Raw genomic sequence first — 18,074 nt, forward strand, 5'->3', positions numbered from 1 at the left:
CATCTAGCTCTTTAGATAGTAGAGGAGTCTCCATTCCTGCAATCAATTCCTAAACTACAGTCTTCCTCCAATAAGATTAATTTCCAGTGACAGCTGCAAAGCCGATATTCCTTTGCTGATCTGGATTCATCTAGGCTCAGCTTGAAGTAGCTGACCTCTTCATTCTTCTCTACTTAGTTTCAAGCCATTTTATTCTCTCCTTCTTATTGTTTCCATGTTCTCTACATCTTCTGTCTATGATCACTAACTGACTCCTGCTCTTGAGCAGGGCCCCTGGGTACTAAGTGATTCATGTCTGCTTTAGGGTGAGAATAATAGTATACAGGCTTTTTATTTAGTTACACATGGAATGGTCTTGGAAACCTATGAGAGGATCATTAGAATTTTCCAGTCTTTTTGATAACTCACCTGTGAATCTTTGCAATATGGATGGAACATTTTCTTTTAAATTATTTGTTTTCTCTTAATCAATATTCTAAGACTATCTTTTTTATTAATTTAGTTTTATTCTTTTCCATTCTTATTGTTGTTATTATTGATCTAATACTTTTAATACATTACTGAAGGGAAAATAGGAGCCATATCCCTTTAACATTCATTCTTCAACAAGACAAAAAACAAACAATCTATCTCCTATAAGGCTTTTTGGTAATAATAACTTGCTATTTTAACCTCCAGATGCCATCTGTATTTCATAATGCAATTTACCAGTTCTGAAATGACAGTGATAAAATGATCTGACCTTTACATATTACTGCTAGATTTCTTTTTCAGTATTCATTGGGAAAATATGAAGAGCTACATTCTTTCTAATATTCCTGGAAAATGTGTTTTCCTGCTTTTTCATACTCAGAAGTGAATTCTTTTGTGGTGTAAACCAACCTCCCTACCATTTCCTCTCTTTAAATTTTGGTGGACTGATGCTTTTCTTTTTGTGGTATAACACAAATAGATGATCCTGGAATAGAGAATAATTCTTTCTTTCCATTGACCAGGAATCTCATCAGCTGAAAAATAACAGTAGGCTTCAGATCTCCATAGCTTTCAGTCCTGAACCAGATCAAACAAACTACCCTCTAGATGTTAACTGTTTTAAGACTATATCATGGATGTCAATGAAAAGTGGGGCAAGAATCCCCCTCCCCTAACCTGCCACCCAAAATTATATCTGCTCTTTGAAGAAAACTGATAATAATGCGAAGCAAGAGTAGAGTAAGGAAGAATGAGAGAGGAAATTATAAGATTTCCAGTTCCTCTTAAGTTCTCACTGCATAGCTTCATTATTTTCTTATATGATAAATTTCACAGGATTTGTAGCCATTTTACATTTTTCTTTATTTCATTGCCAAAAAATTAATTACTTAGTTGCTCACCTACTGGAAAAGAGCTCAGATCTTCAGACATTAAGTAATCTGATCAAAATCAACACCTTATTAGAAGAAATGATAAAGATGAGATATACCATATAATTACTTTAGCCTGATCCATTCAAATGATTTATTGATGCCGAAAAAAAACCCAACTTAAATGCATAAAGGAAAGAGTATTGGCATGTATCATCAGCTTTCCTTGGAAGAATGTAATCAATATAAATTAAATGCTACAATAAAGCATTAAGAAGAACCCAGCAACCATTTCATATAAAAAGTTTATGTGCAGCAATAGGGCAGACTGAATAGAGCACTGGACTTGAAATGAAGAATATCTAGGTGCAAATCCAACCTCAGAAACCTACTAGCCATGTAATCCTACAGGGAAAGATCTTTAAGCTTCAGTTTCCTCATCAGTGAAATGAAGAGGTTGGACTTAATGTCCTCTAAGGTTCATTCTACCTCTAAATCTATGATACTATGGTACTATATACTTGATCATCTCTTCAAGCAGAAGCATAGTGGCCAAGGACCAAATGCTACCGGAAAAACCATAGCTTTGATTATACAGACCATTATTGGCAAGGTGATGTCTCTGCTTTTTAGTATGCTGTCCAGATCTGCAAATTCTACCCAGGAGTTTACAAAATTACCTGCAGCACAAAGTCATAGAATCACTAAAATCAATGAAAGAAAAAAAAAGACTAGACTGCAGAAAGCATGACATTAGACATAATTAAGCCAAATTACCCTACTGGATCACAACCTTGTTGGGGCAGAGGGGCTTGCATGGCTCAATTAAACTATGAGCTATGCTATGCAGGGTTACCCAAGATGGACAGGTCATAGTGGAGAGCTGCGACAAAAGAGAAAGGAAATGGCAAACCATTCCAGTATCTTTGCCAAGAAAACCCCATGGACAGTATTAAAATGATTAAAGAGGTGACATCCAAAGATGATATTCTCAGGTTGGAAAGTGTCCAATACACTGCTTGGGAAGAGTGGAGGACAGCTACAAGTAGCTCTAGTACTAATGAAGTGGCTGGGCCAAAGATGAAAGGAAGCTCAGCTGTAGATGTGGTTGGTGATGAAAAGAAAATCCAATGCTGTAAAAATCAATATTGCACAGAAACCTAGAATGTAGACCTGTGAACCAAGGTAGCTGGATGTGGTCAGACAGGATATAGAAAGATTAAGCATCAATATCTTGGGTGTCAGTAAACTTAAATGGATGGAAAAGGGTGAATTTAATTCAAGTGATCATTACATATGCTACTGTGGGCAAGAATCCCTTAGAAGAAATAGAGTAGCCCTCATAGGCAATAAAAGGGTGAGAAAAGCAGTACTCACATATAATCTCAAAAATGACATAATGATATCTGTTTGAATGTAAGACAAACTGTTCAAAAAGTGTGTGCTTCAAATACTTATATTGAAGAGGCCAAAGTTGATCAGTTCTATGAAGACCTACATCTTCTAAAAATAACACCAAAACATGATGTTACATTCATCATAGGGGATTAGAATGCTAAAGTAGGAAATGGGAAGATAATTGGAATAACAGCAAAGTTTGGTCTTGGAGTACAAAATGAAGCAGGACAGAGACTAATAGAGTTTTATCAACATAACTCACTTTTCACACATAGCAAACACCCTTTTTCAACAACCCAAAAGTCAATTCTACAAGTGAACATCACCATATGGTCAATATAGAAATCATATTGATTATATACTTTGCAGCTAAGGGTGAAGAAGCTCTATACAGTCAGTTAAAACAAGACCTAGAGCTGATGTGCTTCAGATCATGAGCTTTTTATTGAAAAATTCAGAATTAAATGGAAGAAAGTAAGAGAGAACCATCAGACCTTATAGGTATGGACTAAATAACATTCCTTATGAATTTGAATGTAAAGTGGAGGTGATAAGTAGATTTAAGGGATTCGATTTGCTAGGTAGAGTGCCTATGAACGGAGGTTTATAATGTTGTACAGGAAGTAGCAAAAAAAAAAATAAAACATTCCAAAGAAAAAGAAAAGCAAGAAAGCAAAATGGCTATCTGATGAAGCTTTACAAATAGCTAGGGAAAGAAGGAAAGGAAAACATAAAGGAGAAAGGGATGAATTGAAAGCCAGAAGTAAGGGTGCTGAGAGAAGTATCAACAATCTCAGAAATGCAGACAATACCATTCTGATGGCAGAAAGTGAAGATTAAGAAGCAGCTTGATGAGGGTGAAAGAGAAAAGTATAAAAGCTGACTTGAAGCTTAACATTAAAAAAAAAAACCTAAGATGATGGCAACTGGTCCCATCACTTTCTTGCAAACAGAGGGAAAAGAAGTAAAAGCAGCATCAGATTTTATATTCTTGGGCCCAAAGCTCACTACAGATGGCAACTGTAGCCATGAAATAAAAAACAAATTTGCTTCTTTGAAAGAAAGCTGTGGCAAATCTGGACAGCATACTAAAAAGCAGAGACATCACCTTGCCAATAATGGTCTGTATAATCAAAGCTATGGTTTTTCCGGTAGCAATATATGGCTGTGAGAGTTGGCCTATAAAGAAAGCTGAGAGCCACAGAATTGATGCTTTGGAATTGTGGTGCTGGAGAAGACTTTAGAGAGTCCCTTGGACAGCAAGGAGATCAAATCAATCAACACTTGAAGAAATTAATTCAGGCTATTCATTGAAATGTCACATACTGAAGCTTAAGCTTAAATACTTTGGCCACATACTGAGAAGAGAGGACAGATTGGAGAAGACCCTTATGCTGGGAAAGATTGAAGGCAACAGGAAAAGGGGATGGCAGAAGAGGAGATGGATAGATAGCGTCTTGGAAACAATGAACGTGAACTTGGACAGACTTTGAGAGATAGTAGAGGAGAGAAGGGCCTGACATGCTATGGTCCATGGGCTCACAAACAGTCGGACACAGCTAAATGACTGAACAACAACAAGAAGCCAAATCATCCTAACGGCATCTCAAAATGCAACTTGAAAAAGAACAACAAAAAAGATAAAAACATGGAACAAACATGTCATTTTTATTAAATTTTTTAAACTATCAATGACAGTGGAACCACCACATCTGAATTCTGACACATCAGCTCCTGATGTGCTTTATAAAGAATTGGAAATGGTACTAAAAAAGATGATAATAAAAAGAATATTTGGACCAAATCAAATAAAAATGTGAGTCTATGGTAGAAGTGATATAATTCTGAAGTAATTAAGGGGTCAGACCTCCAAATATATGAAAAGAGGAAGATACTGAATAGTTAGAAAAAAAATAACAATCATACTGTCTAAAATGGCAATTCACCGCTGATCCATACATCTACTTTCTGTCTCAATAAGAGCTGAGTATTCATATTTGGTTGAAGGAATCTTTAATGACTATGAGAAAAAAATAGACAGGCTTTGAACAAATGATTTTCTGTAATAGATCATATAATTATATAATTGAATAAAAAGTACAAAGAATATAAAATCCCACTGTGTTTATTGTGTTTTGATTATTTTTTAAAAAAGCATTTGGGAAACTTCATATGTTTTTGATGATCTTAAACTGTTCTCTGAAGAAAAATCCCATCTTTTTAATACTAGTATTCTTCTGGTAATATTAAATGGTTGTGAATCATAGAACAACATTATCTCCAGTGAATCAAAACTGAGCAATGGAAAAGTGTATAGTGTGGTTAAGTGGAACAATGCTGAAGAGCACTTACATGCATGAAGTCGCATAACAATATAATCCAGCAAATATATGATAAAAACATGGATGTTCAATCATATAGTGAGAGTATTGGTACAAACATAATGTTAAAAGTCTTAGAGGAAAATCCACAGTACTTTCATGAACCACTTCCAAGAGTTTCACATGCTAAGGATATTGTATTCTATATGTAAGGCAAGAAAACTCACATCAATGAAACCATGGATTCACTAAAATAAATGAATTTTGCAATATAATACTATGACCTTCAAATGTAATTGTAAAAACAGATTCCAAAGACTAGGATTATACTTGTATTATCCATGATTTTGAATTGCTTATACCTGTGCCGCCCTATATTAGAGAAGTACGCTCATCAAATTTTTGGATGACATTAAATGGAGGTAATACCACATAGGTTCAAGTTATGATCCAAAATCATTTTGAAGAGTTGAGAAAGTATGCAGAAACCACCTGGATACAGTTCAATAGAGACACTACACAGATACTGTAATGTATTGTCTGTTTATGTGTACATATGAGGGAGGAACAATGCATAAATAGGTGATAGAAAATAATTTATCCTTCTCAGTGAGGTGCTTTTATGCACTGTGTACTAGGCAATGATCATTTCTATGGAATTTGGAAAAAAGGGCACTATTATTACCAAGTATTGTCAGTACTTTCTTTAAGTAATTGATTCCTCCCACCTCCCTCCCCTGCCAGAATATACTATATTCAATTCAGTCCAATTCAATAAACATTTACTCTGTGCCTTCTACATTTGCAACATTCCTTTGTATTGTGGGAAAGAAAAAGATGAATAAAACTTGATTCCTGTCTGCAAGGAGGTTACAATTTCATGGAAGAAATAAGATATTATAAAAATAACTATTATGGGGGCAGCTAGGTGGCACAGTGGATAGAGCACCAGCCTTGGAGTCAGGAAGATGTGAGTTCAAATCTGCTCTCTGACCAGACACTTGACACTGACTAGCTGTTTGACCCTGGGCAAGTCACTTGACCCCAATTGCCTCACAAATACATCCATCCATCCATAAAATAACTATTACGTGAGGCTGAAAGTGATAAATGTCATTGCATAAAGACAAAATACTATGAATAGGAATTGCCTCTGTCTGGGGGAATCTGAGTAGAAATCATGGAGAAAGCAGTATTTTAGCTATAACATAGCTATTCCTTGTCAGCTTTGTTTTATGTTATTGTTCTTTGTTCAGAATTGTCTGCCTACTCAGCTATCTTTGGTAATAGCATTACTTATCAACTGATACCAAGTTATCATCAAACTGTTGAGAATGGGAGACAGCATGACTTGCTCCCTCATTTGGATTGTTGTTGTTGTTGTTGTTGTTGTTTTAGTACAGTCATATCTGACTCTTCATTACTCTGTGCACCATAACATGGCAATCCTGTCCATGGAGTTTCTTGGTAAAGATACTGGAGTGGTTTGCCATTTCCTTCTCCAGTGGATTAAACAGAAGTTAAGTGACTTGCCTAGGGTCACACAGCTAGTTAAGTGGCTGAGGTTAGATTTGAACTCAGGTCTTCCTGACTCCAGGACCAGTGCTGTATCCACTGAAACACCTTGCTGCCTCCCTCACTTCACTATAGCCAGAAAAATAGTGATCTCTATGGTTGGATTGTGTGGACTGTTTCCCAATCCCTTTGACTTAAACCTGACTTGTCCTGTAAAATGAGAGTGGAGGGAGGGACTTCTAACCTTCAGAGCCCTAAAAGCATGGAATGAAGAATGTAAGATATTTCCTCTAAACATCAGAGGAAGAAGCTGAGGGCCAGGAACAGGGACTAGCAAGTGACCTGACTTGAATGGAAGTGGTTGATCAGTGTCTGTCTTTGCCTTTCTCTCCACATTTCTGAATTGGGGAATTTCATTCTACCCAGGGCTCTTACCCTTTTTTGTGTTATGGTAGTCTGCCAGTCTTTGGCAGTTTGGTGAATCTAATGTACTCCTTCTTATATAATGTTTTTAATGAATAAAATAACATATATAGAATTACAAGGGAAACAAGATATATAGAAAAATATGTATATTTCTATGTATCATTATATATACATATATGTGCATGTGATACATAATGTATGTATGTGTATATATGTATCTATGCACACACACACATACATACACATTTAATTGGCTTAAAAAGAAGACTGCTTAGCCTTCCCTGTACAGCATAATAGAAGGCAAAGAGAACAAAGCAAGTAATTATTACTTTCCTACAAAAATGGATCAGATCTGTAGGTTTCAGGCATGGGGTTTTAAGTGTAGCCTATACGCAATGAAAATGGAAGGTCAGAAACACCTAGCAGCTTCTGTAAAGGGATTTGGGTAGGTGGGCAGACCATGGGGAATGGATCTTTTCAATATAGCATCTAAAATATTTACCTTTTCTTTTCTCTATGAAAACCTTTTACTAAAGCCTTCAATCACATGAGCACTAACTAAGTAACAGTTAAACTTATTACACTTTCCAGGGGTGTTTATATGCAAAGAAAAAACAATGTCTTAAATGGAAGAATATGAAGGGTTAGGGAAGGTATGTGAAGTTATGATGACCTTCTCTGCAGTCCTGAAGTCATGTAGTATACGTAGACAGTTGCCTTATTTATGTATACGTAAGGTCTGCCCTGTGCATAAACCAAAACCAAAACCAAAAAAACCTCTTGCATTTTGATTGACTACATAGTTTCTTCTCTTTGCAACTGTACAAGGTACAGTGATATTAAATTCATGCAGGTTATTGCTATGTACCAGTTTAAGTCACATTTGGTTCAGTCAGCTTACACAAACACGGTTAGACAGATTCAACTGAAGAGGATTTGTTTTTGTTTTTTTGCAAATTGTGAGCTCAGTATGTCAACAGTAGGGTATGGCAGACCAAAGGTTAATAATTTTATTTGTAGCATTGATTTTAGGAATAGTCCCACTGGATTCTGCTCTGATCAGTCCTCACCTTGAACTGCTTTGTTCTGATTAGGGCACTACATTTTTCGGAAGGACATCAAGATGAGAACAAGTAGAAGACTGAATGGCGTCCAGTCTATGCCATCTGAAAATCCATTAAATGAACTGGGCATATTTAACCTAAGAAGAGGAGGTTCAGGGAACATGATTGTTTCTTAAAATATTTGAAAGGCTTTTAAGAGAAGGAAGGCTTAAACTTGTTCTCTTTGACTCTATGGGGAAGAGCTAGCAGCAATGGGTAGAAGTTGTGAAGAGGCAACTATAGGCTTGATACTGGGGTGGGGGCAGGAAATTTCTTGAAAATCAAAGTTATCTCAGAGTGGAAAGGGTTACATCAGGAGGTCACATGTTCCACTTCAGTGGTGGTTTTCAGAGACTATTCTTTAGATATGTGATACTAGTCATTCTTTTTTAGCTATGGGTTGGATAGGGCAGATGTTCCTGACATCTCTGAAATTCTGTGATTCTGAAAATCAATGAAGCTCCAGAAATTCAAAAGAGCTGGATTTCAATAAAGGCATGGAATAAAACTCCCAAGTTTATATATTCATGAGTTGTCTGACAAAATCATATTTTACATCAGCCCAGAATAGCTTAGTAGCTTGCCTGGAACTGAAGTTATTGTTCTGGTCTTTGGAGTGCTCCATTCTTTCAAGTTTATCACTGCTCCCTTCTGTTCTTCTACTCATATACAAAACTTCTGAAAATCTGAGTTCTTGTCAGTGAGCTGACAGCCTTAACTCTGAACATATCTATCTCAGTTTGGTTTTTTATTTTTTCATTCACCAGTAATGACCTTTAGGATCAAGTGCAATTAGGGTTAGGGCTAACCCTGACCCTAATTGTGCTCCCTTCCCCCACTGCCTTAATCTTAGCAGTCACTTTGAAGAGTAGCTTTTCCTCCCACTTGTTCCCTCTGGGATGTGCCAAAGGGTTCAGGGGAAAGAATCTTCTTCATCATGTGATTTAGCTGTTTTGTTCTCACTGGCAGTGATAAATCACAGTTTGAATGTGATATGACAAGATTCAGACAAAGGTGATATTTTGAAATAAGTGCACAATGTAGCTTCCAAGTATGGTAGAAATGAAACTTTTCCTTTTTTTTTCTCCTGAATTATCCAGGTTTTGTCACTAATGTTTGATCTTTGTCAGTTTTTTCCCAATTTTTTCAGTGTAAAAAAAATGATACAATCCCTTCTCAAAGTCCTGTTCTGATGCCTCATTCTGGAAAGGTGACCCTGATATCTTGAAAGATATGCCAGTGGAGCAGAAGCTCTGGCAGATTCTACAACGCTGGAAATTCTTCAAAGATAGTCCCAGTGACAGACTGTTCCTTTATAATGAGAATCAGCATAGCTAATATGGAAAGACCCATTACCAGCAGTCTGGCCACTTGCTGATGAATTCTTTGGCTACAGCAAGCCATGGAACAAAGGAAAATGTAAAATGGCCTTCTGTATGGTTTGGCTTCTTTATAGTCTATCAGTGAAAATTGAAAAGTGGCAGAAAAGGGGGCCAGAGGGTTCTAAGAATTACAGTTTTTAAACTATTTATAAACATTAACTTTGCTTTTGTTGTCTTAAATGTGAAATCCTAAACCAGGTTCCCCTAGTAGACATATTAATGAAGGAACTAAATCATATTCATCTTGATAGTCTCACTATGAATGCAACTAGAAGTCATAAAAACACTATAATTGATTTGGATAGATACAAAATGGGTTCTTCTTGGAGAAACGACTGCAGACATTGGTGGAGTTGATTTTAGGGTGCATCTTGAGGCAACAAAAGTATCATTTCCTGGGATTTTTGTACGTCTGGTATTATAGTTCTTATATTTAAAAAAACCCCACCATAAAAATGTTTTTAGCTTATGCACTAACATCTGTTGTGGCAAACAAGGAAGCAGAAAAATGCTATGACAACTTGACAAAAATTCCAAACCACATTAGTATCTTCTTTGATACCCAATGACCTTGTGTGTGGTTTGTCCTTCGTTCCAAAAGGGGACCATGACATCAGGCAGATGATGACACGACTTGTAATGACCTCAATATAAATGTAGGCATAGATGAGGATGACATAAAATATATGTTGTAAATTATGACTTAGGAGTAAGAAATGACAGAGCCCTCAGAATGGTAGATCATACAGAAACTTGAAGCCTATGGAGCAAGAATTATGAGGTGCTAGACATGTTAAGTATCAAAAAATATAATAAAAATTAATTTGGCATTTTAACTCAATGATTACTTACGTGGAAGTTATTCCCAAATCTGCTATATGTGTCAAAGCACTGACTTATTTAAAAAAATGTGACTTAATACAAGAAGAAATAATAAAAGAGGAGCATTATATGGTATTCAGTTAAAAAAATTCTTGCCTTATATATTTGAATAAATTGCTAATGTAAATAATGGAAAATGGATAGAAGAATGGACATTTACACAGATTAAACCATTTCCTAAAGATATTTAATTCATGTAAATAAATTATTAGATTGAGATGACCAAAAGAATCACCTTAATGGGTGATCTCTTTATGAAGGAGAGAGATGTCGATCAAAGGCAATATAAGTTTAGAATATAAAATCTCATCTAAAACTTACATAAGAGGATAGTAGAAGATCATGAGTAGCATCTCCATCTGAAGCAGTAGAAAGAAAAACAAGCTTAAAAAACGCTTGATGAGGGGTAACTGGGTGGCGCAGTGGTTAGAGCCCTGGCCCTGAAGTCAGGAGGATCTGAGTTCAAATCCAGCCTCAGACCAAACACTTGACACTTATTGGCTGTGTGACCCTGGGCAAGTCACTTAACCCCAATTGCCAAAAAAAAAAAAAAAAACCAAAACACTAAAATCCCACACACACTTGATGAGAGACCCCAAAAGGCAGTTATTCCAAGGGCATTTAGGAACATCACTTGATGGAGGATAATAAATAGGCCAAAAAAAATCAGAAGAGATCTGTAAAGGTTTTTTTTTTATGTGTGTGTGTATATATATATATATATATATATATATATATATAAAATTCTTTCATCACCAAGGGATGGTATAGTATAGCCACTATATTTGAATTCTAAAGTCCTATTCATGGATATGCTTTATGAGGAAGCAGAAATGACACAAAAGGAAATGAATATGTGATGAGCAAATGGACCACAACAAATATATAGAGATCATCTATACTGGAGTGAAAAAATCTGGAGAGGAATGAAGGATCAGTTCTTAATGCATTTAAAGGATGAGAGGATATCTAATCTAAGGCAGGGGCAGGGGGAGTAGGGAATCTTTGACCTAGATAGGGGCCAAAACAAAATTAAAAAGCAAAAAAAAAATGATGATCAGATGAATATCAAGAACTACTACAGTCGTTGGCTTACTACTATATCTCTGTGAAATAGTTATGGCAAGAAACTATATGCATTATCTAAGGCTTCATTGATGGAGGTGTGAGGAGAGAAGAGCCAGTTTGTTGGACTGGAACCCTTCAGAACCCTGGGGGGTTTGCCCCATCAGAGAATTTCAATGAGGAAAGTCCAAACACCAATAGATTGGTACCTATCCTTCAATTTATTGTTTTAGAGAATTTCTCAGGGAACTGAGAGGTTATGTGACTTGATGAAGGTTATATGGACAATATTAGTTAGAGAATTGACTTGAACCTGGGTCTTCCTGACTCTGAGGCCCAGTATCTATACACAATGTCATGATACCTCTTTTTGTTAACTGCATATATTTGATTTAATAGAACACAAGTCTCCTGAAATTCCTAGCTTCCTTCAAGGCTCAACTGAAGTGTCGCCTATCAAACAAGGTCTATTCTGATTCCCTGGTGACGTTCCATTTTGTTCAGGAGTGACTATCCATCTGCAAACTTTTAAGATGTATTCTATTGTGAAAGCCATTCACTAATTGATAAATGATCAAAGGATAGCAACAGGCACTTTAAAAAATGCATTTTTTAAAGGAAGATATCAAAGCTATCAATAACCACATGAAAAAAATGCTCCAAATCACTAATAATTAGAGAAATGCAAATTATAGCAACTCTGTGGTTCTGCCTCATGCCCACATTTGGATTTGCAAAGCTGATGAAAAGTGAAAATGATAAATGCTGGAGGGATTGTGGGAAACAGGCATATTAATGCACTGTTGATGAAGGTATATGAATTGGTACAGCCATTGTGAAAACAACTTGAAACTATGCCCCCCAAAATAGTAAACTGTATTCCCTTCTATACAGTCATAACACTATCAGGTTTATATTCTAAAGATATCAAAGAAAGAGAAATGGTACCCACGTGTACAAAAAGATATTTTTAGTAACTCTCTTTGTTTTAGTAGCAAATAACTGGAAATTAGGGGGCATTTGGGAAAATGCCTGAACGAATTATTCTATATGTAGTGGAATATTCTTTTGCTTTTAAAAATTATGAAAGGGATGATTTGGGAGAAATCAGCCCAGGGAGGCTTGAATGAACTAATGTAATATCTGGACAAAAATTTATACAATGTTGACAACACTGTAAAAATTAGCCATGTTGAAAAATTTAGGAATTATGATCAATGCAGAAACCAGAGTTCTAGGGAATTGATGATGATGTGTGCTGCTCACCTCCTGAAAGGGAGGTGCTAGACTCGATACAGAAAGAGACATATTTTTGGACACAACCAGTGTCAGAATTTGTTTTGCTTTACTATTAATATTTGCTAAAAGAGGTTTTTCCCTTCCCTGGTGTGGGGAGGAAAGAAAAGGATTTTTCATTTTAAAAATTTCAAAAAAACCAAATAAGATATGTTTCTTAAAATATAATTTACTTTTTTCATCAAATAGTTGTTAAATATGCTATTAAGTGCATTTAATAAAACTAATATCCTATAGAACACAGGTGAAAAAGAGTAACCTGAAGAGCAGCATGTTTATTTTTCAAAACAAATGAAAAGTCAAGACTCTGTATATTAATGTTTGTCATGTATTGGTTTTGTGTCTATTAGGCTGACTACTTTATATGATGAATCTGTTCCTATGGTAACAGCTCATGATTCGTGATCACCATAAAAGCAAAGGAAAATTACAGATGGAGGTATGAGTTAGAACTGATGGAGAAACTGCTAATTTATGAATTAAGATTTTTAAAAGATATTCTTACTAAGACATTTTTAACATGTTGATAAATTATTACTATTATTAAATAATTCTGTAAGTTGTATTACATAAACTTATTATTAGCCCGGAGTATTCCAAGAGCTATACAGAACTTTGTAAATGCTTTTATTCAAGGAGTTTTATATGTGTATCTCTGTGTGTATACATACACACTTTATATGTACATATATATTATTATATATATATATTTTATACATATATATATATATACATGTATATGCATACACACAATTGTGTATTGAGAGAAAAAATAATTTATACTCTTTCTATTGTTCTGGATTTTGCTTGCCTGTCTCATTCACTCCCTCTCTACCAATAATCTGACCAATGATGGTGATGGCAAGGCTTCAAAGAAATATTTTGAGCTAGATTTTTGAAAAGGTTAGGTAGGTCAGGGTAGAAGGAAAAGGAAAAAAATACTAGGAAAAGATGAAAGGGAAGTTGGCAGCTTGTGATTTTACAAAACACATTAGGCATATACAAAATTTATCCTCTTTAAATAACTATTGTTGATTGTCCTCTATGGAAACCAAAATGGCTTTTTTCTTGACTAGTGGAGAACATATTCTTTTGGTTTAAAAAGCAAATGGAAAATTTCTTCATGGGGTTTTGTGTCCTAGGAAGAAAACCTTGGGTGCTACCTTAATCTACTACTCCCTACCTCCAGGACAGCCCATACCTAAACCATTCTGCCTATCCAAGAATCTCTCCTACTTGTAAAAATCTACAGTTCTAGGCATCCTGAAAAATTCTCTTGCTGAAAGATTCCACCTTCAATAATCTAAATTTATTCAGTAATTAAAATCTTTCATGTTTAACCTGAAGGGGCCTTTTCTTAGTTCTTATGATTCTTGATCTTTACTCAGTTTTCGACACTGGAACACACCCTTCTCCCAGATATTTTCTCCTCACTGGGTTTTCAAGATACTGCTCTCTCCTGGTTCTCCTCTTACCTTGCCTAATTGGTCCTTTTCATTAAACTTTGTAGGATCCCCAACCAATCATGTATGAGTATATTCCAGTATTGTCTTGGGCCAGTTCCCCTCTGTACTCCTTTAGTGATCTCATCAATTCCCAAGTTTCAGCTATGACTGTGTAGATGACTCTCGAATTTACATATCTAGGCCTTATCTTTCTCCCCAGTGACCAGTTCCATATATCTAACTGCCTGTTAGACATCTCAATCAGGATGTACCAAAACCATCATGAAGTCACCATATCCCAAACAGAACTCATTATCTTTATCCCTAGGCATGCATTTTCTCTTAACTTTTCTGTTTCTGTTAAGGATACCATCAGTACCACCCATCATGCAGATTTAAACCTGAACCACCCTCAACTTTTCACACTCCTTCAGCCCTACCATAGCCAATTGGTTGCCAAGTTTTATTGATTCTACTTCCATAAAATGCCTCTCATCTTCCCTCCCTCTTCCCTCTCCTCCCTCCCCCTACTCCATGGCCACCACCAAAGTTCAGGCCTTCATCACCTCAAGTCTAGATGATCATAATAACCTCTCAGTTAATTTCCCTATCTCAAGCCTCTTCTTTCTTCAAACCATCCTCTGAAACAGCTGGCAAAATGATATTCCTAAGGCACAGTTCTATTCATGATCCAGAAGCTCCTGTGACCTCCTATTGCCTATAGTATAAAATAAAAACTCCCCCGTTTGGCATTTAAAGCTCTTCGCAATCTGGCTCCAACCTCTCTCATTGAATGGGTCTTGCCTCAGTCAATCTGAGACCTGTTAAAGAACTTAGCTTAAAAAGGCCAAGGTTTCCCACTGCATCCAGGGCCATCTCCAGTCTTTCTGATCTATATCTGGCCACTGGACCCAGATGGCTCTGGAGGAGAGGGTGAGGCTGGTGACTTCGTACAACCCTCTCTCACTGAAATCCAATTGACTTGCATGTCATGGCATCACCATCCTGATGTCAAGGTCCTCTGTGAGGAAGAAGGACAAACAGCAAAAACAACAATCAGGTCGATGACACATTGTTCTTCCTCATTCTTTACATTCCAGGCTACCTGGCCTACTTCCTGTGTTCCTTCTAAGAGATAATATTTGTAAAGTGCTTAGCACAAAGTAGGTACTTCACTCCTTCCTTCCTCCCTTCCTCATGCCATTGTGTCTCTCATTTCCATGTCTTTCTTCAGGCTGACCCCCATGCCTGGAATAATCTTCCTGTTCAATTCTACCTCTTGGAAGCTTTCTTTCCTTTCAAATCTCAACTCTGCTACAGCTCCTAATGAAAAGCCTTTCCTGACGCCTCCAATTGTTTTTGTTCATTCTTCTTTCTTGAAGTTTCTTTGTATTTATTTTGTACATGTTATGTAATTACTCATCTTTATGCATAATGCTTCTCCTTAGAATGTAAACTCTTTGAAGGTAGAAATTATTCATAGCATCATAGATTCAATGCTGGATAGAACAAAGATTCTTAATCTAGAATCCACAGAACTTCAGCTTCAGGAGTTCTATGGACCTGAATAACAAAGAAAGTTACACCTTTATTTTCACTAACCTCTAACTGCAACTTATTTCTTCAATTATTTAAAAACCTTATTCTAACAAGGGGTGCATAGGCCTCACTAGACTGAAAAATGCATCTGGGATGAAAAAAAATAGTTTATGCTTTAGAAAGAGCCTAGTGCCCTAATTTTACAGATAGGGAAATTGAGGCTCACAGAGATGGAATAAATCACCTAAACTACCAACTGACTCCAAAACTGGCTTTTTTTTTTCAACTGTACCATACTCCTTTTATCTTTGTAACCCTTGTGCCTAATCCTGTGCCTGGCACAGAGCAGGTGCTTAAAAATATCTGCTTAATGAAATGTAATGTGTAATTCCTCTTCTTCAAGAATAGAGATGAGGGGCAGCTGGGTGGCACAGTGGTTAGAGCACCAGCCCTGAAGTCAGGAGGACCTGAGTTCAAATCCAGCCTCAGACCAAACACTTGACACTTACTAGCTGTGTGACCCTGGGCAAGTCACTTAACCTCAATTGCCTAAAAAAAAATAGAGATAAAAAAAGAGCAACACAAAATGTGTATGCCAATGATCCTCTTGCTTGAAGCTACTGATCAAGTTACTCATCTGCCTTCTCTTTTCTTTATATTGAGTAGAGAATTGAACCTGAAGGCAGGAGGATCTGAGTTCATATCTAGCCTCATGCGTAACTCTGGACAAGTCACTTATGCTTTGTTGGCTTCAGTTTCCTAAAATGGAAAATGGAGATAATACTAGCACCTACCTCACAGGATTGTTGTGAGAAACAGAAGAGTGAAGTGAAGCACAGTGCCTGAGGCATAGTAGATATTAAAAAAATGCTTGTTCTCCCTTCTCCTACCACCAATAATGTGATGATACAGACAGTTGGGGTTATCCAAATAAGGTTCTCTTCCCTCTCCTTTGAATTACCTTTTGCTTAAAGGGAACTTCCTATGTTGAGGAGAATATCAAAAAGAGAGCCTGGCTTTATGGAAATAACTATTTTCTGTCAGTCTCATGTCTACTATTCAAATATCTCAGTCCTTTTGAAAAGCTCTTGGGAGTCACTTTTTAATTTTCTTGCAGGTATGCCTCATTTCCCAGGGCAGGCTGTTAGTCTCCCTTGCCAGCTCTGTTACACCCAGTTTCAGTTTCTCAACAAATACATTTTCTACGAGAACTCCCAGTACTTTCATGCGACTTCACATGGGAGCCTAGTGTTCCAAAGGGACTCTGAGTCACTTCCTAGGTCTGTGAGGAAGGAGCAGATGCTATGTGAACGTGTTTCTGGCACTTGTTGTTTCCCTACCTAAGTGATTTAAACAGCTACAACTACAGCAGTCAAGTGAAGTCAACAAACGCTAATTAATAAGCACATAGTAAGCACTGAGAATACATGCGCTGCCTTCAAGGAGCCCATATTCTAATAGAGGAGACTATACAAATAACTATGTTCCATACAAGATATATACAGAGTAAACAAGAAGTAATTCACAGGGAAGACATTGTCAGGGAGGAGGTAGGGACACTGAGAAAGACCTTTTGCAGGAGTAAAGATTGGAATTGAGGCTGGAAGGAAACCATGGAAGACAGGAGATGAGAAGGGAAAACATTCTAGGCATAGAAACAGCAGATGAAAATGTGTGGTCTTGTGCAAGGAGCAGCAAGAAAGCCAGCATCATTTCATCACAGAGTACTTGGAAGGGAATAAGCATAAGAAGACTGGAGAGGTGGGGGGGCAGTTTGTAAGGGCCTGTAATAGTCAGAGGATTTTATATTTGATTCTGGAGATAACAGGGACTTATTGGAGTTGACTGAGTGGGAGCAACTGACACAGTCAGATGCATGCTTTAAGAAAACCACAACAGAATAAGTAGCTCCTACTTTTTTTGGGGGGTGAGGTTTGCAAATATGCTCAGAATTCATTTATGGTCTTCAGTTACGTTAACGGTAACAGAATTAGCTTCATTATCTACTTGCTCCCACCCTCCCTCTTGCCCCACCATTACTTTGGTTCAGGAGGTCAGGAAGCTTGGGATTCTTTCAAAATGCGGAAAGCTTTTCATTTCATTGTTAGAAATAAGGTTTAAACAATTCCAAAGACCATGATGAGAGATGCTATCTGCCTCCATATAGAACATTGATGAACTTGGAGTACAGATTGAAGCATACTTTTTTTTCACTTTCTTTATGTGTCTTGCTTTCTATTTTATTTTTTCAGAATGGTTAATAGCAAATATTTTACATAATTTCACATTTATAATTAATGTCATTTTTTTCCTTCTCAATGGGTGGAGGAGGGGTAGGAGGGAGTAAATATGGAACTCA

At 36.7% G+C, this 18,074-nt stretch overlaps 1 protein-coding gene across 1 annotated transcript in view; it reads right to left on the reverse strand.

Annotated features, from left to right (window-relative positions):
- The window catches only part of GABRB1 (gamma-aminobutyric acid type A receptor subunit beta1), a 431,291-nt gene that overhangs the window by 402,993 nt on the left and 10,224 nt on the right, over positions 1-18,074 (reverse strand). The gene's annotated exons all lie outside the window — the stretch shown is intronic.

This window comes from Phascolarctos cinereus, unplaced genomic scaffold, assembly GCF_003287225.1.
Source record: "Phascolarctos cinereus isolate Bilbo 61053 unplaced genomic scaffold, phaCin_HiC Scaffold_9;HRSCAF=440, whole genome shotgun sequence".
Taxonomy (NCBI): domain Eukaryota; kingdom Metazoa; phylum Chordata; class Mammalia; order Diprotodontia; family Phascolarctidae; genus Phascolarctos; species Phascolarctos cinereus.